Source organism: Cibotium barometz, chromosome 37 (assembly GCF_041138505.1).
Source record: "Cibotium barometz isolate CiBa-2024 chromosome 37, ASM4113850v1, whole genome shotgun sequence".
In the NCBI taxonomy this organism is placed as follows: Eukaryota; Viridiplantae; Streptophyta; class Polypodiopsida; order Cyatheales; family Cibotiaceae; genus Cibotium; species Cibotium barometz.
The window spans coordinates 45,842,077-45,867,307 of record NC_141082.1 but is presented as its reverse complement, the minus strand read 5'-3'; the positions used below and the strand labels follow the sequence as shown (position 1 = coordinate 45,867,307).

Below are 25,231 nucleotides of genomic sequence, written 5' to 3'. Positions count from 1 at the left end.
GTGTGGGTGCAAACTTGCACCGGATTTTTCCACAAAGCTTCAGCAAAACTCTTGCTCAAGTTCAAGGTACAAACAGCACCAAAAGGCTTTCCAAAGGCTGTCCCAAACAGTCTCAAAATCAGTCCAAACACCGCTTGATGCATAGCCCGGACTGTACGGATATTGAACTGTATGGCCAGCGCAAGGAAAAGAGAACCACCAGATGGCTGTACGGTCAGCGCACAGAGACACTTGCTGTCAGTGTTGTACGGCCAGCGCTAGGAGGATAAAGAGAAAGAAACAGCCAGCGCTAGGAGGATAAAGAGAAAGAAACAGTCAGCTGCTCTACTGTACGGCAAGAGAGAAAACAGGTTGGCAGCCTTACTGCAGTGTATGGCCTGAATCAGCTGCTGTACCTGCTGTACAGCCACAACTGTGTACAGCGAGCGTATAGAAAGGAGAACAGGCCGGCTGCTGCTGCTGCTGGGTACGACCAGCGTTGAAGGGGAAAAGGAACGAACTGTTGCCGGCCAGGAGATGAGGGTGCTAGCTGATGATGGTCCTGCCCCCAAATCTCCCCCTCCGCCCCCCCCCCCTCCCCCCGCTTTTATAAAGTTGACCAGCTCTATATTTGTGGTGCTTTTCTCTTTTTGCTAAAAGTAGTAGAGGTTGCCCAAAATATCAGCTTTTGTGCTTTTCCCAGCTTGTAGTCCAAGTTTTCACTAGGCACCTCCTTCTATCCACATGCATGCCCAAAAAGTAACTTATGCTTTGTAGCCATCTTTTAGGCCAAAATATGCCAATGAATGGTACAGCTTTCTTTTCCCCGTTCTCACCTTGGTTCTACTCTGTGTATGGGCTTTCCCCAAAACACTGATCAAGGCTGGTGAAGGGACCAAATGGTGACATCACCACCCTCAAAGCCAGGAAAAAGATCAGGAGTCCTCTCCAAATCCTGGTGTATAAGCGCAGGTGTCACTGAAGAGAATCTAGATCTCTTCTTTTCGTAGCAGGAGTTTTTGTCCAAACCCTTTGGTTGTTGATTCTTGTACTGTAGGGGAGGATGTGGGATGATATGTTGGTTAGTAGGATTAGTAGGATTAACTTGGATATCCCCGTTCTCCCAAAGATATTTGTAAGCTAGATCTCTGGGGTTTTTTGCATATACTTGAGCAAGATTCCCAAAGATGTCCATAACATCTCGATCTCGAGCCTATTAACATAAGGATCCCATGTATAGAGTGTCAATAAGGATTCTTTGTTAGCCAATCACTTCGAAAGCTTATTCATTTCCTCACAAGAGAAGTTTTGCTAGCTGTGAAGAGTCTTTTGGAATTCAGCAAACATCTGCTCAAAAAGCTTGTATGGATCGTAACCCAATAAAGATGACCTGTCCATGATATGGATAGCTATCAAACCCGGTTTCCACCAAGATCTTTTCCTTTCTAAAGAGCTACTAATAAGCCTGCTCTGCTAGAAAGGCTTAGCTCTGATACCAATGAAACCAATTTGGGGAACTCCGGGCAATAGACAGACACTGTGTGAAAACAATATTTTATCCAGCCCTAAAAAGGGTATTTTTTTGGGTTTTTAGGTTTTATTTCATACATCAGGCCACACCTTTGGACAACAGCCCACTCTCTGCTACAGTAGAGGACTTCAACGTTTTTCCTCAGCTCATGAGACAGCAGCCCACTCTCTGCTACAGTAGAGGACTTCAATGTTTTTCCTCAGCTCATGGGACAACAGCCCACTCTTTGCTACACATCGTAGGGACAAGAACCCTCTCTGCTAGACATCTTTGGGGCATTCGACACCGACCGTGCTTAACCTCACATCAGAGGGACTTTGTACTAGATTTCATTCATTAGTATACATACACTTATCTCTTCCATGCTGTATTGATTTGCTCTGATCTCTCATACATCCGGTCTTTTCGTGCTTTTGTCCTCACATGGTATCAGAGCTATCGTGAGCAAAGGGATTGAAGACCTCGAGAGCATATAGCATGGATCCTCTACCCGCACTCCCGGAGGACCAATTCTTCTCACAAGAAGTTGATTCTCCAAACTCTGATCTGGACCACAGTGCACACAGGGAATGGGACTTCTTACTAAGAGGAGAGCCCCTTTCAAGATCTTACTTTGGGAGATGATCAACCCATCTACATCAACTCACCTTCACTACCTTTGCCTTCACGATCACCCTCTTTGACTTTATCAGATTTTGTTTCTAGAGGGGGATACATTCCTTGTGTGAGTGTGTTAGTGTGGGACCCTGGCATCCATCATCTCTCATCTTCTCTCATGGTCCCCTTTTTGGCTTGAGAGGGGTGTGTGAAAACAATATTTTATCCAGCCCTAAAAAGGGTATTTTTTTAGATTATTAGGTTTTATTTCATGTTTTGTGGGTCTTTGCTGTTGGCCTACAGCCTTTAGCCCTTCCTCAGCTCATGGGACAACAGCCCACTCTCTGCTACACATCGTAGGGACAGCAGCCCTCTCTACTAGACATCTTTGGGACAACAGCCCTCTCTGCTCAATCGACACTGACCGTGCTTCACCTCACATCAGAGGGACTTTGTACTGGATTTCATTCATTAGTATACATACTCACTCATCTCTTCCATGCTGTATTGATTTGCTCTGATCTCTCACACATCCGGTCTTTTTGTCCTTTTGCCCTCACAGACACTTCAGTACCAAACACAAACTTTGAAACACAGTGGAAGAACCACAAACAATACCAAAGCATAGCACTGAACCAGAAGAACCGCCCTCCCCCCCCTCTCGGAACTTTTGTATTCAGAGTAGAAGCTTTTACAACAAACCAAGGTGCGGGTGCAAACTTGTACTGGATTTTTCCACAAAGCTTCCGCAAAACTCTTGCTCAAGATCAAGATACAAACAACACCAAAAGGGTTTCCAAAGGCGGTCCCAAATAGTCTCAAGACCAGTCCAAACACCGCCTACTACACAGCCTGGACTATACGGATACTGAAGTATATGGCCAGCGCAAGGACAAGAGCACCACCAGACAGCTTTATGACCAACGCATAGAGACACCTGTTGTCAATGCTGTACGACCAGCACTAGGACAATAGAGAGGAGAAACAGTCAACTTCTTTTTGTATGGCCAGAGAAAACAGGTGGGTAGCCCTCGTACCATATGGTGTGAATTAGCTGCCATACCTTCTGTATGGCCAAAGCCGTGTACGGCCAGCGTATGGAAAGGAGAGAGAACAATCGGCTGTTGCAGCTGTGTACGGCGAGTGCATAGAGGAGAGAGAACAGAACAGGTCGGTTGTTGTTGCTGTGTACGGCCAGTGCTCAAGGGGAAAAGGAGAGGACTTTTTCTGGCTAGGAGATGAGGGCGCCACCTGATGATGATCCCCCCGCATCCCCCCCCTTCCCTCCTTGCTTTTATAAGTCAACAACTCTATATTTGTTGTGCTTTTCCCTTTTTGCTAAAAGTAGCTGAGGTTGCGCAAAATATCAGCTTTTGTGCTTTTCCTAGCTTGTAGCCCCTCCTCCTTCTGTCCACATATGCATGCCCAAAAAGTAATAAGTTCAGCCAAACTTTAATGATGTGTGAACTTGTTGACGTTATAAGTTACACCAACAAATAAAATCCCATGTTGCTCATGCTTTGTAGCCATCTTTCAGGCCAAAATATGCTAGTGAATGCTGCAGCTTTCTTTTGTGTAAAATCCCCGTTCTCACGTTAATTTTGCTTTATGTATGGGCTTGCCCTAAAACATTGATCAAGACTGGTGAAGGGACCAAATGGTGACAAAAGGAAAAAATCCAAGCAAAGCTCATCTAAGATACCCAAGATCCCGAACATTGCAAAACCACTTTGCACTGTGAAGGCTCACATTCCGTTCTCGTTGTGTCTGTATGAAGACTAGCAGAGAAACCTTCGGATGACCAACTTCCACCTGATCAAGCACTCTTCGTTTGTTCAACCATCCATGAAAAATCAATGCAAACCTTTAAGTATCCTCTTGTAGCCCACGAGAAGAACAGTCTAGAGAATGGTTGTGCAACACTCTGCTATCCAAACTCCAACCACTAATGCATCGGCTCAGATGGAGCACAAGAACTATGTGCACCGTCTCCAATGCATCCTGAAGGAAGAAAGCATAACCAAGAACCATACTCCTTAGACATGTTGCATCAAATCTGTATCCATTAGTACTGCTCGGCATTTGCATGTCTAAACCACCCATTTCCTCTTGTGGAACATACTCCAAGTAATACATCCGTTAAATGTCAAGGGTGATCCCATAAGCCTCCCACTGCAGTCTAGAAGTACGGACTCTCTGGATTTGTCCTAGAACCAAGTGTTTGGTGTTCCGCATAGTGTAACTGAAGCAGGGCATGCTTTTCATGGGGTTAAAGGCATTCCTTCACTCCCACTCACTGGGGTCCCATTGCAAGTATTTGTTGATAGGACACCCATCATATAACCAGAGTCTCTGAGAGTCCATAATCATCCCTTGAGATGGATCAATATAGATGTGTTTTGCTGCCCTACTCACCACTCTCAGTTGTCGGACCTCCAGACCCTCAATGATATCCTACTCAAGACTTCTCTCCAAGAGCCTTGGTGTCACGTGCACGCCTGTGCCATGGCTAATCCTCTGCATGAACAGCCTTAATCCCTGATCTAAGTCAACATTCAGGTCATCATTAGCAGCATCAAAGCATTAACATTAGTAGCATCAGTGTCAGATCATTAGCATCATCATCATCAGCAGCATAACATCATCATCATCAGCAACATTGATCGTGGTAACACACAATAGGGCCTTCTTTATACCTTTATGTGGTGAGAATCTTTAGCATCCAAATTCACAAAGTAGTGAGAAGAGTATGAGAGTGAAGTAGATGACACCTTATTGGGTCCCAAATACCCATTGAAGTCTCCCCCCTCCTCCCCCCCCCCCTCCTCTTTGCAAGCAGGAATATTTGCTTATATTATTTTGTGGAAAATGCTGTACAATGCTTGGATATGAATGCCCAACGCAAGGATGAGGAAGACTATACATCGGCTGAGTATCCACCAATCCAAGGCTCTGCTGAAGACTCTTCGGGCCACTGATGCAAGTCAAGATAGCTGTAGGACTGCACACATGCTAGGTAAATGCTGAAGAGGATCTTCCTTGTTAGTGTGGAGAGAATAGGATGACTAGCTGCTCCTTGAACTTCGTTGAATGTGGGAACTGCTGCGCATGCTTTTACATGTTCTCTAGGAGCAGGTCGGCCAGCAGATGCTGTTGGCCAGTTCCCTGTTGGACAAATAATGCTAAAAAAAGCATTTAATGCTTTTAATCAGCATTAAATGCTGAGCGCTGATATGTTCATGCTTTCTAGCCATTTTATTGGCTGCTGTTGCTGATTAAATGATGAGCGCTGATATGTTCATACTTTCTAGCCATTTTATTGGCTGCTGTTGATTCCTTAAGCTGGCCGACTGCTGCACATACACAGTTAGGCTGTCGGCCTGCTGCAAATGTTGGCCGACTGGAGCATACTAGCCCCAGCTGCCTATCGGCTGTCTTGGTTTGCTGTCTAGGGCTGTGAACAGCCCTTGGACAGGCTGATGACACTGGCTAATGACACTACATGTTATGGCTGACTCTACATGCACTTATTTGATGAATTCTCCAAGTGGGTTAAGAGGATTGACTCTCGACTGACCTCTAAGGCTTGGAGACTGACCTACGTAGCTTATGCCTGACTGTCCCTGGACTGAGGGCTCACAATGGGTTCATGGCGTAGGACAAATATTCCTATAAAAGTTACTACTTCTGTACAAAATGTTGCACTGATGATCATGCCAGTGTGTCACTGTGTACACTAGTGTAGGGTGCACGTGAGAGGTAGGGCATTGAAGACTTGTCGGCAGCCATCAAGACCGAGTCGGCTGGCTGTAAGGCTTCAAGGAAGCAAGCGGGAGGCGACAGAAGACATGGCAGCATTCGCAACAGTATATGGGATTTATTCCCTTATTTTCAAGTCCACAGTAGGCCGACAGCCTCTGCAGCTGGTCGGCCTGAACCTCCATATCATATATAAGCATCAGTTCATAATTCAGTAGTTTCATCATTCCATCATTCTCAGTCATCAGTAGGAGTCATTAGGTCTAGAGGTCAACCCATTTGGGGCTGACCAAGGGCCTCAGCCATGTACATTCATAAGCAATCCTTTTGTACCATATAAATACAAAGAAAACCTTGACACCACTCTCTCTCTCTTCTAAGGAAAGAGCACTTATCATTCGTTTCCCCTGCATGGAAGCGAAGAAGGACTTCTTGAAGAGACGTCCTACACTCAAGAAGACGGGAATATTTCTTGGAGATGACCTCACACTCTCGTAGCTTGCCCACATAAAAGAAGTTATGCCCGAGACAAGGGCAGCCCGAGAGAAAGGGAAACTGGCCTTCTATAGAGATGGTAGAGTGGTGATTATGGAGAGGCGCACTTCATGACGGCACGAGACCTATGGGACTACACTCAAAGTTGCTACTTGGAATTGTAATGGATCTCTACGCCTTGATGTAGGGGCTTTTGAGGATAATTTCACTGGGAGGGACATCATCTTCTACTTTGAGACGCATCAGGCTCATGGACAGTCCATGCCATATGTTAGTGGATACCGATGGGAGACAGCTTGTAGACAGGAGACTTGTTCAGAGCATAGAGGACGGGGCTCAAGAGGAGTGGCAGTATTGTTTAGAGAGGAGCTGCAGCCACTGATACATATAGTCCGTAGAGATGAGCAGGCTAGGTACATGTGGATTAGACTGAGGGCAGAGACGGGGAGATATCTCTACATTGCTATATGCTATTTTGTTCCTAGTACATCAGTGTATGCATCACCTCGAGGGCAGTCTCCCTTTTCTATTTTGGATGATGACATTTAGGAGTTCTCCAGGGATGGTGACATCATTCTCCTGGGGGACTTCAATGCCAGGACCGCCCATAACCAGACAGTATTTTATGATACCTCAGAGGAGATGTTGAGGGAGCTTGATGTTAGGGATATGGGCCTATCTAGACTCTCACAGGATGAGGAACACACTGAGTATGGGCGGTATTTGATAGACATGGGGACTGCACATGGATTGGCCATCCTGAATGGCCTACAGAGATTCCTGGCAGCGGGCGGTTTCACTTGCTTTCCACATCGGCATGGTGCTAGTACAGTGGACTATGTTATGGCTCAGCCCAGTCTCATTACCTCTTTTCAGGATTTTATGGTAGGCACTAGGCCGGTTGGAGTAGCAGTGGATCATGCTATCTTGTCCTTCACTCTCACATTTCAATTCAGCACAGCTCCATTGGGACAGGTCTCCACACACACTCGTTATACCTTTACGAGGGAGACTGACACCGTGTGCATGGATGAGATATACAGACGCTTATGTGCCAAGGAGCCGGGACGGCCATTAATGAGCTCACTCAGATATTGATAGAGACGCTTCATGCTGTAGCATCAGAGGCATATCCCCATAGTCAGCCTACATGGAGACAATCTGGGAACATGCCCCAGAACAGTTGGTATGATGAGGAGTGCAGAGAGATGAGGATCAGATTACAGAGAGAGGTGCTCATGGGTGTTACCACTCACAGACAGTCACGGATTACCTTCCGGCGCCTAGTGCGACGGAAGAAGAGGGATTATCTTGCTCAGTTAGAGAGGGATTTGTATCAGTTATTTACGAGTCAGGACTCAGGTGAGGCATGGAGACTATTCCATGAGCATTCACCATCACCAGCCATTACCTCCACAGAGATTTGGGGTGAGTATGTAGCATCCCTGTACACAGCACCAGGACAGCCACACCTGCCAGACCCATCGGAGCCATGCCCAGAGACATGTGCTTTCTTTACTGCTGAGATGGTAAGGAAAGCTATTGATAGGATGAGGACTAGGAGAGCATATGATCATGATGGTTTGGTAGCAGAGCACTTTATTCATGCCAGAGATATGCTTGCAGAGCTTATTGCTATGATGTTTAACCGAGCCATGTGTGAGGGTTTTCCCGAGACTTGGAATATGTCCACGATTGTGCCTATCTTCAAGTCAGGGGATCCCACGGTTCCTGGGAATTATCGTACCATCATGATTGGTCACACATTGGCTAGATTATATACATCTATTCTTGAGCAGGAGTTGAGTAGATGGGCAGAGAGAGAGGGCATACGTGCATCAGGGCAGGCAGGGTTCAGGAGAGGTTTCTCCACTCTTGACCATATCTTGACACTCAGAGCTATATTATTGAGGAGGGCAGATCATATGATAGGAGGATTTGTTGTTGCTTTGTGGATTTCCGCAAAGCTTTTGACACACTACCGAGAGCCAGACTGATGCGCAAACTACAGGAGATGGGAGTGCCCACAGAGTTGATTTGGGGAATCATGGCTTTATACAGGGTAGTTTTGGGGCAGGTACGTACTACTCAGGGTATATCTGAGATGGCTCACTTTAATATTGGGGTGAAACAAGGCTGCCCCCTTTCTCCCACCTTATTTGGGATGTATGTGGATGAGGTTTCGGACTATGTAGAGCGGGAGGGTGACAGAGGAGCACAGCTAGCAGGGACATGGATTCCGCTGTTATTGTATGCTGATGATATTGTGTTGATCTCAGATACTCAGAGGGGATGCAGCGTCATTTGGATGCATTGCACACGTTTGCACAGGACAGTGGATTGTCTGTTAACCTTGGTAAAACCAAGGTGATGGTGTTTAACACCACAGCACAGTGGGTTAGGAGGTCAGCACCCACCTTTACATATGGTCAGCAGACAGCGGAGTATACAGATGCATATACTTACCTTGGTGTGGTTTTTAGTGGCCCACGATTTTCCTTGAGGAGAGCAGCGGAGACCAGATTGACCACAGCTTATGCAGCATTGGGGAGACTAGAGAGGATGTGTTCGCAGGTTCAGTTTCAGGAACCTCGAACAAAGCTCTGGCTCTTTGACACTTTGGTCACTTCAGCCATGCTGTATGGAGTGGAGATATGGGGACCCTCAGTGGATCACCACAGTCGAGCAGGTAGCACTGATAGATGGAGATGTATGGAGAGGCCCTGGTTTCTATGATTTCCTGGATGATTAGGGCCAAGGCCTCCGTACCACATGATATTACCCGTGCAGAGATGGCTGCCCCCCCATTGGTAGTAGAGGCACTCACTCGATCAGTCTCCTTTATACATAGCACTTGGGCTCTCCCTGGAGACAGATATGCTCGCTTAGCCCTAGAGTCTTCACGACAGTTGGCATCACAGGGAGATGGATTTGCGCGGTCTCCCCCTTCCTCGCATTGCCTTCCCCCCTCTTTTGCGAACCCTTGCCCCTGTTGTCCGCCTTTGGCTCCCCCCCCTCCCCCCCCCCCTTTCCCCCGGCTCTCTCGCTGCCCCCCTTGCCTACGCCCAGCTCCTCGTCTGCGCCTCCCCCCTTCTCCTCCCTCCTTCCACCCCTGCCGGACCTCTCTCCTTTCTCTCACTGTAGCTTCTCCCTCCTCTCCTCGCTTTCCTTCACCGTAGCCTCACCGCTTACCCCGACTTCCCCCGGCTTCTTCATCCCTTTTGTCTTCATCTAGTAGCATCTTCAGTTCTTGGACATTTTTCATTCGGCAAGTCTTGGCCTCTTTTGGTCTTCACTCTCAAGAGGACTCGATGGTAGCTGCTCTGTCATCTCCGATTGATGCCGCCGTAACTTGCTTATCTTTCTCTGGAGTGGACCTCCAGCTCCTCGCTATGACTGTTGCATCCTTAGAGGCCTCCACTCTCATCTGCAAGATTGTCAGTAGCTGCCTTGGACGCAAACAACTCAGGGATCTTCTTCAGGCTAGCCTCCTTGGTAGGCCTACAAAGATCACAAACATTCATCCTTTGGGGCGTGGCTCCTACCAGGTTGAGTTCGACTCGCCAACGGCGTCAGATCGAGTCATGCAGCTGAGCCCCGTTGCATTGCGTACGGCCCAGGCCTTCTTTGCGCGGTGGCAGCATGGCTTTGACCCCGCATTTGACCCACTGGTTGGTGTTTCAAGCTTTCTTGTTACAGTCTGCTTCCCAGGCCTCAGGAAGGAATATCTTCCTCTTCTCTTGGTGATCGGTGGAGCCATTGGGAGAGTGATGGAATCCCCCCTACTGCTGCTTCGTCCCTCGCTTGGGTGGCCGGGATTCCATCCCTTCGCATTTGTATTGCCTCACCGGAGATTGTGCCTCATGTCATATCCATTCCTTGCCTTCGGGGAGACTCCATCATTCAGCAAGTGAAGTTCTTAGTCCTTCCCGGCCAGTGTTTCATTTGTAGGTAGATGGGACACTTCGCCAGAGCTTGCCCTTGGCGCCAGACCAAGAGATCCCCTCCGTTTGCCCTCCCCCCACCCCCCCCGCTGTCCTCGTTTAGATCTTCACTAGGGGGTAGAGAGAGAGGCATGCTCTCAGGCAATCGAGCACCAGGACCCAACCGTGGACGACTTTGTTGCCGGAGAGTTGCAGACGGTTGGCCGTGTCAGCGTTGTCAACCGACTACTAGAGTTGAGTGCCGCCGTCGCACGCTCCAGGTTGGTAGAGTATAGGAGGATTCGGTTCTGTCAGAGAACCGTTTCGAGCATTTATCGAAACACCCACCCATTGGCGATGGGCCCCTCCGGTCACTGTGAGGGTCCCTTCAGCACCTTTGGTTTGGCCATTGTTACCCCGTGGAGACTGCTCCTCTGGTTCTCGGCTTCCAGTGAGACCAATTGGCCTCACTGAACCCCTGACGAGGCCCTCCCAACACCCTCTCTCTCTCCGATTGATCATTCCCAGCTGCTTCCATCTCCCTCTTCTCTGCCTCCTCCCACTCCCCTCCTCATCCTCCATCTTTGCCTCCGACTCTTCTTGCAAGAGCCCCCCCTGCCCTGTCCTCTTGCTCTGAGCCTGCACTCCTCCCTCCCTCTGCCTCTCCAGAGCACTCCCACCGCTCTCCTGCAGCGCCCGACCCGGAGCGGAGGAAGTCAACGAGCTCCGTTCGCCGCTTGATTCATCGATTCTCGAAGTCGGCAGAGATGACCATCGCCGCTTCTCCGGTGAGGGCTCTCCTGCGAGCGTCCCCAGGTGGGCCCCCTAGGATCTTGGGGCTGCCTGTGGATTATAGTTTCTTTCGATGCCTTTTGGTTGAAGCAACTGATATTTTTTAGGAGACAATGGCTCCCATTTGGATCTGTGTAGTGTTTCATCATTCCAGACCTTCTACACCAGAGAGTGGCGTGCAGATTGGAGGCCTTTTGTGAGCAGGAGAGGAGCTTGAGTAAGGGTCTTGCTTCTCTCTAGCGGCTTCAGGAGAGTTCCCTCGATAGCGTGTGGATTGAGAGTCAGCTTGTTGCCGCCTGTCCGGAGATTAGATCCATCGAGGAGAGGAGGGTATAGTACAAGTACCATGCCAGAGCTTCCTTTTGGACCCTGGCTGGAGATAGAGTCACGAGGGACTTCTTTGAGATTGGAGGCCCCCATAGGTGGAGAGATGGTATTCGTAGATTGCGTGGCCAGGATGGAGCTATTATTTCTAACCCCCTCCATGTGAGAGCCATCGCCACTGGTTTTTTTTGATCCCACCTCACGGGCGCCCCATTATCCCCATTCGTGATGGACGTGCACGAGAGGGTCTGATGGCACATGAGAGGTGGTTCCCCGTGCTCTACGGTCCTCCTTTTTGACTCCCTTCATAGCAGAGGAGTTGGAGGAGGCATTGACGGCTCTTCCTTGGGGCAAATGCTCGGGAGCGGATGGGCTTTCGGTTTCCTTCTTTCTTTGCCACTGGATCTCATGGAAGGTAGCCTTCGAGCAGCCTTCAATAAGATTATGATCACAGGTGCCATGCTGGAGAGGCTTTGTGAGGGTTTGAAAGACTTGATTCCTAAGGAGGGTGGTAATAGATTGGGGATCCGGCTGTGGAGACCCATCACCCTTCTTGGGATTGCTTACAAGATCTTGGCCATGGTCATCAGCTGGAGACTTTAACCTTTCCTCGACTTGATCCATGACACTCAGACAAGTTTTGTTAGGATCCGAGCATTCAGGACAACATCTTGACGTTCTGGGAGGCGACAGCTTCTGCCTGGATGCGGTAGGAGGACCTCATAGTGCTCCTCCTAAGAAATTTTATGATAGGGTTGGTTGGAGCTTTTTGGAGGGCACGATGCATGAACCACCGGATGGGGTTCCCAGTGGAGTGAATCCGTGGTGTTTTAGGACTTTACTCAGCCTCTCATAGTCAGGTTCTCATTCAGGGAGCTCGAGGTGACAGATTTTCCCTTTCTGGCTCGGTCTAGCAAGGCTGTCCACTAGCACCTTACCTTTTCCTATTCGTTGCGGAGGCCATGTGCAGTTACCTCTCTTCGGAGCAGTAGCTTGCTCCTCTTCTTCTAAGCATTCGGAAGAAGCTTTTGTACTGGAGCCCTGCGAGGCTTTCCTTAGCTAGTCGAGTGGTGGTGGAGAACCGGGTCCTTCTTGCCACCATGTGGTACATTACTTCTTGTTGGACCTTCTCCCGAGCATGCGTTGGTTAGGTACAACGGTTGATTCGGAACTTGTTGTGGGCCAGCAATGATGGGAGGCTTGCCCGGGCCAAGATGCCCTGGAGAGTGATCATTTAGCCACGACGTAGAGGTGGTCTAGGCATCATTGACCCCGCCATTTAGAGCTGCGCCCTGCTCGGCAAGCTGATTGGTAGAGGACTCGTTCCCGGTGGTGAGCCTTGGAAGGACTTCCTCTTAGCCCGGATTTCAGCCCGTACCTTGAGCCTGAGGGCCCTTGGCCGTAGAGCACTAGATGGATCTTTACAGAGATGCGGGCCCATGGATTTAGCCTAGCTTTTGAGGATAGATTTGCAGCCAGCCTACTCTGAGCTTGGGATCACCTCAGGCCGGCCCTTAGGCAACTAGCTCCGGTAGCTTCAGAGGATTGTCTTCGGTAGTCCATGATCTAGAACCCCTTGATCCGTTTACCTAGTGGCCATATGTTGGGGGCCCGACCTCATGTATCATGGGGAGCGTTGAGCATAGCTGCCATGTCCCTTGGAGATTGGCTGGCACACAGGTAGCTACCCCTAGAGGCTCAGGAGAGACGCCTTGCAGGGATCCCGGGTAGAGACAAACTCAGCCTCAACATTGACTTTGCTATTCCTCGGGAGTGGCTGACACCTATCCTTGACTCGACCCCCCATAGTGGCTAGGCGTGTTTACTAGGCATGACATTCTCTTGGTAGTCTATGGCGCGGATGGAGACTGTGGTTTGCTCACTTTTTCTATTGGTCCCTATAGCAGATTAGATAGATCAGAGCCCCCTTTGCAGGATTTTAGTGTGGCTGCACCCTATAGAGGGTGAGGGTGATTGGATTTTAGGCACATGAGTGGCACATAGACACCCCCCCCCTCCCCCCGCTGGCCAAGGTGGCTAGGGAGAGACTCTGGCGGTTATGGATTTGGGAGAGACGGCCCCTCACGTGCCTCCAGTGGGACTCAGGGGAGTGGACTTTGCGTGATCTTGTTGATCGGGAGGAGACTCTAGATACCCCTTTTTTCGCATACACAACGCGTCTAGGCTGCAAGCGGTAGGATTCAAATGCCAGAGGTTAAGGGCACCCTAGCAGCAACAATACATTGGCAGTCACCAGGCCTCTCACAACGATTTCTTTGGTTGCACACAGGAGCTTGGTGGTTGGCCATTGGTGGTCGACTGGCAGCTTGTCCGAGGTGTGGCCACCCTTAGGAGTCTCAGCGACACTGTCTTTGGGATTGCACAGAGGCTCAACAGGTTTGGCAGCGGACTCTCCGTATTTTCACGATGGACAGGACCTCGATCCGTATCATTTTATGAGGCACTGTCGCTTGGGCCACAGGGGCTAAGGTTGTCATGGCTTATGAGCCTTGAGGAGGAAGGTGGGCAGCTAACACTTCAGGTCTCTCACTGTCGCATTTTGGCAGTGCCAGTCTTAGTCCCATCTACTGAACATTGGAGTGTGGGCTCATGCCAGAGATGGGGGATTTGCAGTAGCATCGTAGCTTGGCACATATGCAGAGTTAGATGTAGCGAAGCCATCGAGGATACCCACACTCCATCGGCGGAGTCCATGTGGAGCACTTGGCTTGACATCATTTATACCCTCCGCGATCAGTGGGGAAAGTTGCAGGGTGGATCTGGCCGCATTTAGAAGTGGTGGGAAGCTTTCTTGAGGCATTGGCTGGCTTGACCCTTTTCTCACAGATAGAGGTGGTGATCCCACTTGGCATTACAAACCACCTGTGTGGTTATTCCACCCCCCCCCTCCTCCCCCTCCCGAGTATTTAGCCCTTCATGGCTAGTTTTTTTGTCAACTTTAAGCTTCAAGTTCTATATCCAAGATATAAGATGAGACAATCTCATAAATCCAATATAACTAAAAGAATCCATGTCCCAAATAAATGGGCGAGACTAAATAAGTCTCCATAATATCAATATCAAAATCATGTCCCAAATAAATGGGCGAGACAGATCAGTCCCATAAGTCTAGATATCATGGTCATGTCCCGAATAAATGGGTGAGACTAATGAGTCTCCATAATACAAATATCCAAATGATATCTCTCTGTCGATACTCTCCAAGTCAAATCCACCAACTCCAAGGAGTCGTCACCAATCCCGAGTGTCACGTCAAAAGCATGCTACTTTCTACTAGCTTCCATGCTTTTACGTGCGAATATTAGGCCAAGAAATAGAAGAGCGATTGGCTGTGCACATAGATGTAGAACATTCACTGGATGTGAGCGTAGACATCAACTCCCTAGCATACTAGATTCTAGTCTACTAACAATTGGCGTAGACACAAGTTTCCCCTGCCAACAATGTGTCAGTCTACATGACCCTTGGTGTAGACATAAGTCGCATGCCAACCAGGTGTCAGTCCACATGACCCTTGGCGTAGACATAAGTTCCCTGACAACCAAGTGTCATGTCCACATGACCCTCACATGACCCTTGGCGTAGCCATAAGTCCCGTGCCAGCTAGGTGTCATGTCCATTCTACCACTTGTACTCTGTGTTGGTACTCTGACCACACACCTTCGAGGAGAGGTGGGCTGAAGTGTGTAACATAAGATAAGAATCACTTAGAGGCATAGGTATTTCGGTGCTCCATAAACATTTTCTTGCTACATATCATAGTAACAAAAAACCTTGTTTCTAGCTTTCGAAATTTCAAAACAGTTTTTAAAAACCTCAAAACCTCTCTAGTACGGCTGTTTTGCCCAAATTTCAGGTTTCGTTTCCTCCCCCTCCCCCCCCCCCCCCCCCTCCCCCCCGATTTTTTTGGGAATTTTTTATTTTTGTTTTTCTTCCATATCCTCCCCATCACCTTCCTTTCCTCTTCTTCTCTTGCCTCCCTCCTCCCCTTTTCCATCTTCTGCCACTTCTTTCACCTCTACTCCTCCTTCCTTCATTCTCTTCTTCTCTCCTCTTCCTTTCTCTTCTTCTCCTTGCTCTTCTTCTCCTCTCCTCCTTTGTAATATGCAGCGGAAGTCTTTGTATTGGAAGATCGTGTCACACAAATGCTCACACCGTCTTCTGTATCCTGAGTTTCGTGAGTTTAGCAATCCACTTTAATACTTCAAACTTAAAAAGAGATATGAGAGAGAGATATGAGAACTGTACACCATATTGGGTCTCGAATCTGAAGGGCCCCCTATCCCGATAACGAGATAGTATTTGCTTTATTACTTTAGAGAGAATGACTGTGGATTGTAGATAAGCCAAACGCAAGATCTCAGAGGAGCGGAAGTTTGGCTGAACTGTACACGGCTGTAGAAACACCTCAATGAATTGATCTCGAGCCTATGCACTCTTCCCAAGGGCATGAGGAAGGGCTGCACACCTTAGGCTGAGAAAGGACTGCGGTGGACTGTTCTAAGCTATGTAACTATGCTGTAAATGCTTATGAATGATATGTTACCTTCACCAGATGACTGTTGCATGTATGGATGATGCACAGAAGATAGAATATTGTCGTAGAACTGATGCTAGACTGAAACGCAGAATGTAGGGCTGAAACGCACTGCTGTACGGCTGTAGATCTGCAAACGCAGGCTTGGAGGGGACTGAATGGCTGCTGGTGGTGTTATGTGCTCAAACATAGACTGTAATCTGCTGTCCTGGGGCCTGGCAGAAGGCTGTATGCAGGCGCCTAAGAGCTGAGCAGATGGCTCAACCTGAACTGCTGCGTTTTGGCAAAGATGGTTGCGTTAGGGTACAATAGCTGCGCTTGCTAACTGTGGGGCTACTGTATGCTGGATAGACTGCAAGAAGGGGCTGTGTTAAGCTGCAAGGAAGGTTGAAAGCACAAACACAAGCTCCAAAGGCAGGGACCAGTCTAGGCTGAAGGTGGGAATGCTCCTAGTGCTGAGGAGGAAGGCGCCTAGCTTACTGAAGACTGAATGAAGAACTAAGCCCTATGCAGGGTTGGTCAAGTTGGCTGGTCATTTATTTAATAAACTTAATGTTTATAAATGACATTAAATGCTAAATAAATACCATAAAATATGGAAAAAATACCAAATAAATCCTAGTAAATTCCCTAAGGCTTCTGGGATGTTCTAAATGATGCACAAGTATATGAATGCATATTATGCAAGATGCAAAGTGCTTTGTGATGCAAACCCTAAGGCTTCTACTGACTCTACATGCATGAATGATTCTCTCCAAGTGGGTTAAGGGACTTGACTGACTGAGTGACCCGCTAAGGCTGAGGAATGACCTACGTAGCTCGTGCCTGACTTATCCTGGACTGAGGATGTACAATGGGGTCACGACGTACGACAAATATCATCCTATTGGGTTCTAATAATGTACAAATATGGCACTGCTGATGATGAGCCAGTTTGTCACCATGCACTGAGTGCAGAGTGCATGTGACATCTTTCCCCTTTTTCTTTATACATCATCCTTCAATGTTTGAAATCTTTCTTAAATTTTTTTTTTTTTGGGAAAAACGATCCTTCTATTAGTTAATGAGAAGACGCCATAAGGCTACAAAGCTCACCTCACAAGGAGGGATAATAAATACAGTGAACACCAGAGCTCCACCCCCGTGGCTGGCCGCTCTCTAGGGGGGGCTACCTAGTAGTACATGCAGGAGGTGAGAAGAGCCAAACTGGAGGCCTGTAGTGCCAAGTGACATCCTCGCCCCTCGCGGTGAGGAAAGGGCCAGGCTGCCAAGTGCAGAGGAACGCCTTGCGGCGATCTCTCATGCGATCCGAGCCGCCCTGAAGTTTCCCCCAGTGTCCTCTCAAGGTGTGAATGATGTCCACCCAGAGAGCCTGTATGACCTCCGTCGGTGGAGTCGCCTGGTGGTCTATGGCCTCCCTGCATCGGGCTCTCCATATGTGCCAAGCCGTCATGCTGCTGATCATCTCCCATCTGTGCCCGTCCCCCTCCTGGGAGACTGCCGAAGAGAAGTCTGGCGTCGGAACCACTGCCATCACCCTGTCAGAGACCTGGATGGTCACACTGCCAGGGACGTCCTCGTATCCAAGGGCCGGGCCGCTGTCCGTGGTCCAAGCCACCGCACCCCACGTCACCATCATCTCACCTGGCGAGCCTGCAAAAACCATCCTGAGAGCGCGCTGCCAGACCTGCTGTGCCTGTGGGCAATCCCATAAGCAGTGCCGCTGCGACTCCTGTGCATGGCCGCACCGAGGGCAGGACGCTGGGTGTCTGCCAAAAGCTAGCCAAGCCCCCACAGCCAGTCCTCTATGCGCTGTAAGCCAGAGAAAAAACGTCACCTTCCCGGGGCCGGAAGCTGTCCCAAAGGCGTTGCCAGAAGTCCCTAAGGAAGGCAGGGGAGAGCCCCTGTCGCTGCCAATGCTCGGCCGCCGCCGGGGTGCCTGCTATCCTGTGCCTCTGGATCCGCCGCCCCAGCCTCGCTGTGTACTGAAAAAAGGGGGTGCCTGGGCTGGTAGGGGCCGAATAGGGATCTCGCCAAAGCCACTCGCCTTGATCCCACTGAAGGCGAATAAGAGGCCTGCTGTCCCAAGCCCATAATCTCCAAGAATAGTCCTCCCCTATCGAGGCCGGTGAGGGGTCTACATGCCACTGTCTCTTATGAAAGCCGACCACCCGCACCCTCTGAAAGATACAATCCTGGAACTCATCCAAATCTAGTCGGGTCCTCTGAAGCGAAGGTGAGTGGGGCGACTCTCTCTACAGAGCCGCAGACCGCTAGAAGGATCTCATGCCGAGTAAAGACGCCCATCCACTGTGGAGGTGGAGGGTCCTGTACTGGAGTCCGCCACTCCCGGGGGATGGCCGCCTCAATGTCCTGCCTCATCAACTCTCTGCCCCTCATCCCGCTGAGTCTCCTCTCCTGAACCTCTAGAGGCAGCTGCTGAAAACATATCCAGTCGTCTAAGGACTGGGCTGGGCCGGAGCTCAACGGGCCCCACGACACATGAGATCGCGATCCAACCATATGACCACTGGGAAGTCGGATCAAGGGGTTCCAGATCAATGGCTGCCTCAGGCGCTCCTCATCGGTGCCCGGGGGAGTCTGGAAGAGTGACGGCCTCATATGCTCCCAGGCCCTCAGAAGGCTAGCTGCAAAACGCTCCTCGAAACCAAGGCCCACTCCTCTGGATCGCTGCTCTGTAAAGATCCACCTGATGCTGGGGGTCCAGGGGCCGCTAAGAGAAGGAGTGCGGCTGAGAATCCTGGAAACAAGAAACTCCTTCCACGGCTCAGCGCTTGGTAGGAGGCCACGAACCACCAACTTGCCAAGAAAAGCTCGGCTCTGACAAATAGGATCAACTATGCCCAGGCCGCCTCTCTCCCTCGGCTGAGTGATCACAGCCCATGCCACCTTGGCCCTGGCGGGCCGCCCGTCGCGCCACCGGACCAAAGAAAGTTCCTGATGATGAGCCTCTGCACCTGGCCAATTCACGCCCGAGAGAAGGCCCAGCAAGAAGTGATGTACCACATGGTAGCAAGCAAAACCTGGTTGGCCACAACCACTCGGCCAGCTAGAGATAAACGAGCGGTACTCCAATATAGAAGCTTCTTCCGAATGCTCAGAAGAAGGGGGGCTATCTGCTGCTCCGGAGATATGTCAATGCCCACATAGCATCCCAAATAGCGCACTCTAGTGCCGGGGGCCAGCCACTGAAACCCATCAACTGGCCTCCAAGTCGGGGGGGGGGGGGGGGGGGGGGGGGGGGGGGACTGACCCACAACCCACACGACTTGTGCCAGTTGATCAAAGCGCCCGAAGCTCTGCAAAACCTTTCCATGGCTGAGGCGAAGCGGCGGAGGTTCTCCTCCCCTCCCTGAAGATAGACAGCAGTGTCATCCGCAAACTCCGAGTCTAGGAGCTCCTCCGAGGTGCGGATGGGGAGCTGGAGGCCCCGCAAACCTGTATCCTGTGCCGTCAAGAAAGTGCTCATGGCCTCCGCCACAAAAAGAAAAAGAAAGGGCGCCAAGGGGCACCCCTGCCGCACCGAGCGCGAGAGCTGGAACCTCTCTCCGCGCACGCCGTGTATCAGCACCTGGCTATGAGCCGATGTGTAGAGTGCAGAGACCCCACGGATCCACTGAGGGGGGAAGCCCATCCTCTCCATAGTGCCTTCCAAGAAGGCCCAGTCCACCCGATCATATGCCTTCTCGAAGTCGAGAAGGAGCACTGCCAGATCCTCCTGCCGAAATCTAGCCAAAGCCGTAGCCTCCTAGAAAGAGAAGATGTTATCCAGGATGCTCCTATCTTGGATGAAGCCTGTCTGCGTGGAGTGGATGATGTCCGGAAGGTGAGGCTGAAGCCGCCTGCTGATCGCCTTAGCTAGGACCTTGTAGGCCGTGCCTAGCAAGGTGATCGGTCTCCACTGTCTAATCTCCAGTTTGTCTCCTCCCTCTTTGGGGATCAAGTGAATCAACCCCTCTGCCATGCTGTCCGGCATGTCTCCCGACTCCATGATCTCCTGGAATGCCAATCTGAAACCCCTATGCAAGAGACCCCAGTACCTCTGGAAGAAAGCCACTGAGAGATCGTCCTCTCCTGGGCATTTGCCCTGAGGAAGTGCCTGAAGAGCCGCCTCCGGTTCCGCATCCGAGAAGGGGGAGAGAAGGGAGTGCTGCAAATGGGCCGGCACAACCGGTCTCGTGAAGCTCCAGATTGCCCCCCGAGCCTCTCTCACCCTGTCATCTGCTGGCTCAGCAGAGAGCAGATCCCTGTCATCTGCTGGCTCAGCAGAGAGCAGATCCCTGTAAAAATCTGTGGCGATCGCCCGAACCCTGGGGGGATCCACCACTACCTGGCCATCAGCCTGCCGAAGACGCCTGAGACCCTCTTGTCTGAAGCGAGGCCCTGTCACCTCAAAGAAATCCCGAGTCACTCTGTCTCCAGCCTGTGTCCGAAAAGATTCCCGAGCATGGAATCGGAACTCCACCCTCCTCTCCTCGATGGATCTGATCTCTGTGCGAGCTGACTCCATCTGCTCTGAAATCCAAGGGCTCGTAGGATCCCTCTCCTGAAGTCTCTGAAGGGAAGCTAGACTCCTCCGCAGGCTCCTCTCCTGCTCTCTGAAAGCCTCCAGACGGTCCAGGGCAGTTTGTCTGAGCATCCTATTGATCTCCTGCAAACCCCTGTCAAGATCGCTGGCTGCCGATCCTCTCCTGAACTGAAGCTCCTGCCAGACCTACTCAACTCTGGTTGCAATCTCGGGCTCCTCTATGAGACAATCTGGAATCCGGACGCTCTGGCCTGGCTCTCCTCTCGTAGGGTCCTCGATCTGGAGAAGCACTGGAAAGTGGTCTGAAAAAGAAGAGCCTGCAAGTATACCCACAGTGCCACCTCTATCGCAAGCCCACTCATCAATGTAAAACCTGTCGATGCGGGAAAGGTTAACTCCTGTGGCCCGTCTATCCGAGCGCGAGAAAGATAAACTCCCCTGCATCCTGCCAAACTCCGAGAGAGTCCACGGATCCTGGCCTCTCACCTGCAGCACTAGCTCCTCCCAGGCAGCGAGCTCTGGCCCATGAATGGTCTCCTGGCTGCACCCCATCCTGTCCTCTGCATCCTCCAGCATGTTGCAATCCCCCCCTAGGCACCAATGGTCTGCCATGGGGAGGGACTGCCTAATGGTGCTCCAGAACTCAGCTCTCCCGGTCGCCCCATTAGGGGCGTAGAAGTTGAGGAAGCCAATGTGGTCTTCCCCAACCCGAAGGATGATCCACTGCGCTCGACCCTGAACCAGAGTGCCAGAATCCACAACCTCGGATAGAAGCTGCTCGCTGACTGAGATGCATACTCCACCCTGGTTCCCCTGGGAGCCATATGTCGGTGACCAAAAAGTGTGACTCCTGCCTGGCAAGATCTTCCCGCAGGTGCGGGTGCGCCCGGCAGAAAGGTGGTGCTCCTGGATGAAAAGGATATCTATGGGCCCTCCAACGTGAGCCCTCTGGATCTCCTGGCGAAGTCTGCCCCGACCAGTGTAGCAGCGAGGTCCACCAAGACCCTGGATGTTCCATGAGAGGATCCTCATGGATGAGCTATGGCAAGTGAAGCAGCCGCCACTGGCTCACCCGGATGAGCTGCCCTCCACTGTGTGAGTCTTGGGCGCCGGCTTGGAGGGAGAATAGTCACTGTCTGTCCGGGTGCGGAGTCTCTCCAAAAAGAGGGTGACCTGTCTCTGTGTCCAGCCCCACTCCACCTTCGCCCTGTCCAGGGCATAGGCGTGAGACCAATCCTCTGCATATATGTATCTAAAGGTAGGCTGCATCCTCGGGGCTGCGTGGAGGAGAATCAGCAGCACCGCCTCAACTGAGGTGTGGACCGGATCCGCCCGCCAATCTCCTATACCAAACAAGCTCATGCGGGCTGAGTGTAGTCGGGTCTGCAATAGGTCCGTGAGCCCCAAGTCACTGAAGTGGTGAGAAAACTCCAGTATCTGATCACGCAAAACTTCCTCTACAGAGTTGCAATCCCATGCTGTGTCTGGGGCAACACTGAGAGGAAAGGAGAAGGCCACCGTGCTGCTCACCACTGAAGGAGAACGAGAGGGATGGCACACCACGCATACTCGCAAGGGCGCGACCAGTGTCTCGAACGGGCCAGCATCCAGCTGGAGACACCTGAAGAAACCGTAATCCACTGGGAGCCCCATCACTCGCGGGGGCCCCCTAGGGGAGGCTGGAGAGAACTCTGTGGCGGGCGAAGCTAGGATCGCCATCTCCACCGGCCCGGAGTGGCGGTGGAACAGCCGCTGAACTGAACTCTGGCCTACCCAGCTGCGCTGCCCCGGGGCAGTGGGTGGTCTGGAGGAGTATCCTGGAGAGGCCGAGGGAGGGATGGTGGCTCGCGGAGAGGAGGGGGGAGAGCGAGGAGAGGATGGAGAGGCATCTGCCAGAGGAGAGGTGTCAGGGGGGGCTGCCGAAGAGGCGGGGGGGGGGGGGGGGGGGGGCTGGAGTGCTCTCCGAGTGAGGGGAAGAGGGGCCGGGGGTCGCGGAGTGCGGCCCGGGGGGGGGGGCTGGAGTGCTCTCCGAGTGAGGGGAAGAGGGGCCGGGGGTCGCGGAGTGCGGCCCGGGATCCTCAGGAATCTGCTCCATGGAGGGGGCGGGGACCCCCGCGGGGGGAGGCGGGAGCGGGGTCTCCACATGGGGGGCTCCACCGGCGGCCTCAACGGGCACTGAGACTGAATCCTCGTCCATCGGGGTGGGACCTGCTGGCCGCCTATCCTTGACTGGAGCATAAGAACACTCAAGAGTCCTTTATTGAACCACTTCTGGCATCTAATCAAGCAAAATTGCCATAATTCCTCACCAAAATAAGGATGACTCCCTAAGGTGTGTGAGAAGACACCATTTTTTTATATCATTACACTAAGTTTTTAGATGGCTACTATAAGTTCTTTAAGTATTTAAACTTTATGAAATTATTGATTTTTCGAAACCTCGCGGTTTCTTAGCCGAGGGACGAAACTTTCAAAACAGAACCTGAAAAACCTCGAAAGGAAAAAAACCTTGAAACATTTCTTGTGACTATGCTACACATAGCTTATAGGTATTTCGGCTACCAATAGTTTTATAGGCATTTTGGCCGCCAATAGAAATCCATAGAAAAATCCTTGATCCATGAGTTGTCATGTGCTTCATGAATCCAATATGTCTCAATAAAGGAAGCCATAAATCCATATGATAATCATGTATAACATAGATACGAGGCTTTTCAACCTTTGACAATGTCTCCCTAAAACAACTCAAAACAAACAACTCACCCTTATGCTTGTATACACATACAATGGTAACCACTTATTCAAAATACATAATTGCTTAACACAAAACGAACAACAATGGAAAAGTACTTATCTCTTGTTTGTCAAGTTTTTCATGAGTTCGGAAGAGATTTCTACGGGCTTCAATAGAAGAACCCAAATACCAATAAACTGGTCCAGGTGTCACAAATCCCTATATTCTAGGGACATGCGGATGCGTGTCAGGCCTAGAAACATGCGGATGCATGTATGTATTATATCTGGGCATGTGTATGGATCATATGAGTGGATGCATATGAGTCCAAGGACATGGCAGGACATCTGTGGACTTTCGGGCGGTGCCCGTGTGGATTCCGGCCATGCACACATGGTGTGTTATGATGGCAGGCGGAATATTTTCAAGTACAAGAATGATGATAGGTGGTTCTCCAGGTTTACATGTGCACAATGCATAAATGATGCATGCCATAACTTTATTTTACTTTGTGTGACATTGTCTTGTTGCCTGGACAATGCTTGTTATTTTGGCTTGTGAAGTCCGAGGGACCGGGGACGCCCGGGCACCTTGTGGACGCGTGTGTGCACTCCTGTTTGGACCTAAAACTGTGGGCTTATGGGTTTTGCAGGTGGTAAGTGTGTCCACACTCAATTTACAGCTTATTTCATTTACTACTAAAGTTTATTGGTTTACAGGTCCACACTCATTAATAAGTGGCCGGACAACTTATAATGCGTTCGCATTTGGTTGGACCAAAATTAATGAAGTCCGGACAACTTATGGCCATTTCCCATTTGGTTGGACCTGAACTTATACAAACAAGACAAATGGAGCACTATGGGCTGGACACCTACCTGGACACCTTATGGGGACACTTGTCAGCCTGTATGTGTACCCACCAAGCCCCTTAGGTGGCACTGGAGAAAGGCGCCTCCTTCAAGAGGCCTTTTGGGCTGTTTTATTCATAACTTAACACATTGGAGAGCTGGTTGGAGCTTTGGGAGTTGCTACAGGGCTGGTTGCTTGCTTCCCGGACTCACACAAGCTTGGATAATGATCCCCACACTCTTCTAAAGGGCTGGTTGGTAAATTTCAGACCTGTAATTTCTGGTTATTGCGAGTTTTGGGCTGGTTACAGGTGTCCAAAGTCAACTTGGACAGTACAGGACAGCTCTAGGGACCTCCACAGGACTGTAGGACCCTTTACAGGTGGAATTCTCGCGATAGAAAGTTGCTGTTTTGGACTGGTTATTGCACAAAACAGGCCGGACAGCAATGGAATATGTGAGCATGGATGTGTCTCAAGGATTCCTGGTGTAACAGGTGCTTAGGGCAAGCATTGGGGACACTTGCTCGCGGAGAACACAGGTTTCTGGATCAGTTTCTCGCGTGAAACAGGGCCTAAAGATCCATTTACATCTTGTGCAGGGCGGAGTACCTGTGAGGATTGTGATACTCTTGTGCAAGGCGGATGTACCTGTGAAGAGGCTTGTGCAGGGCGGATGTACCTGTGTGTAGGGCGGATGTACCTACAAATTCTCTTGTTTGAAATGTATTCATTCATGATGTATTTGGAAGAATCAGGTGCAGGCTGGTGGTGAATCCCCAGGCACCCGTAAACTTGTACTTGCAGACTCTTTTGGTAATATAACCTAAAGGGGGGGGGGGGTCAGCCTATCATCGGCCCCTTTATGTGGTGTACTGTCATTTTCAGCTTTGTGGTTGTAATGCTCAAGTGTTAAGTGCTCAGAATCTTGTTCAGATTTATACGATTCCAATACACGCGTCCGCCTTCCGTTACATTGGTATCAGAGCTCAGTTTTTCCCCTCATTGGAAAACGGTCGGAGGCTTGGAATAATAAGTGGTGACCTGATTTGAGTGTCATGGACAGCCACATTTCTGACAGTGTGGAGAACACGCAGGACCGTGAACTTCATGGTACAAGGGATGCAAGAGATGCTGCAG

General features: G+C 50.5%; 1 protein-coding gene across 1 annotated transcript in view; it reads left to right on the top strand.

The window, feature by feature from the left end:
- Positions 1 to 25,231, top strand: part of NS1 (Class II aminoacyl-tRNA and biotin synthetases superfamily protein) — a 79,470-nt gene that overhangs the window by 17,910 nt on the left and 36,329 nt on the right. The window lies entirely within an intron of this gene.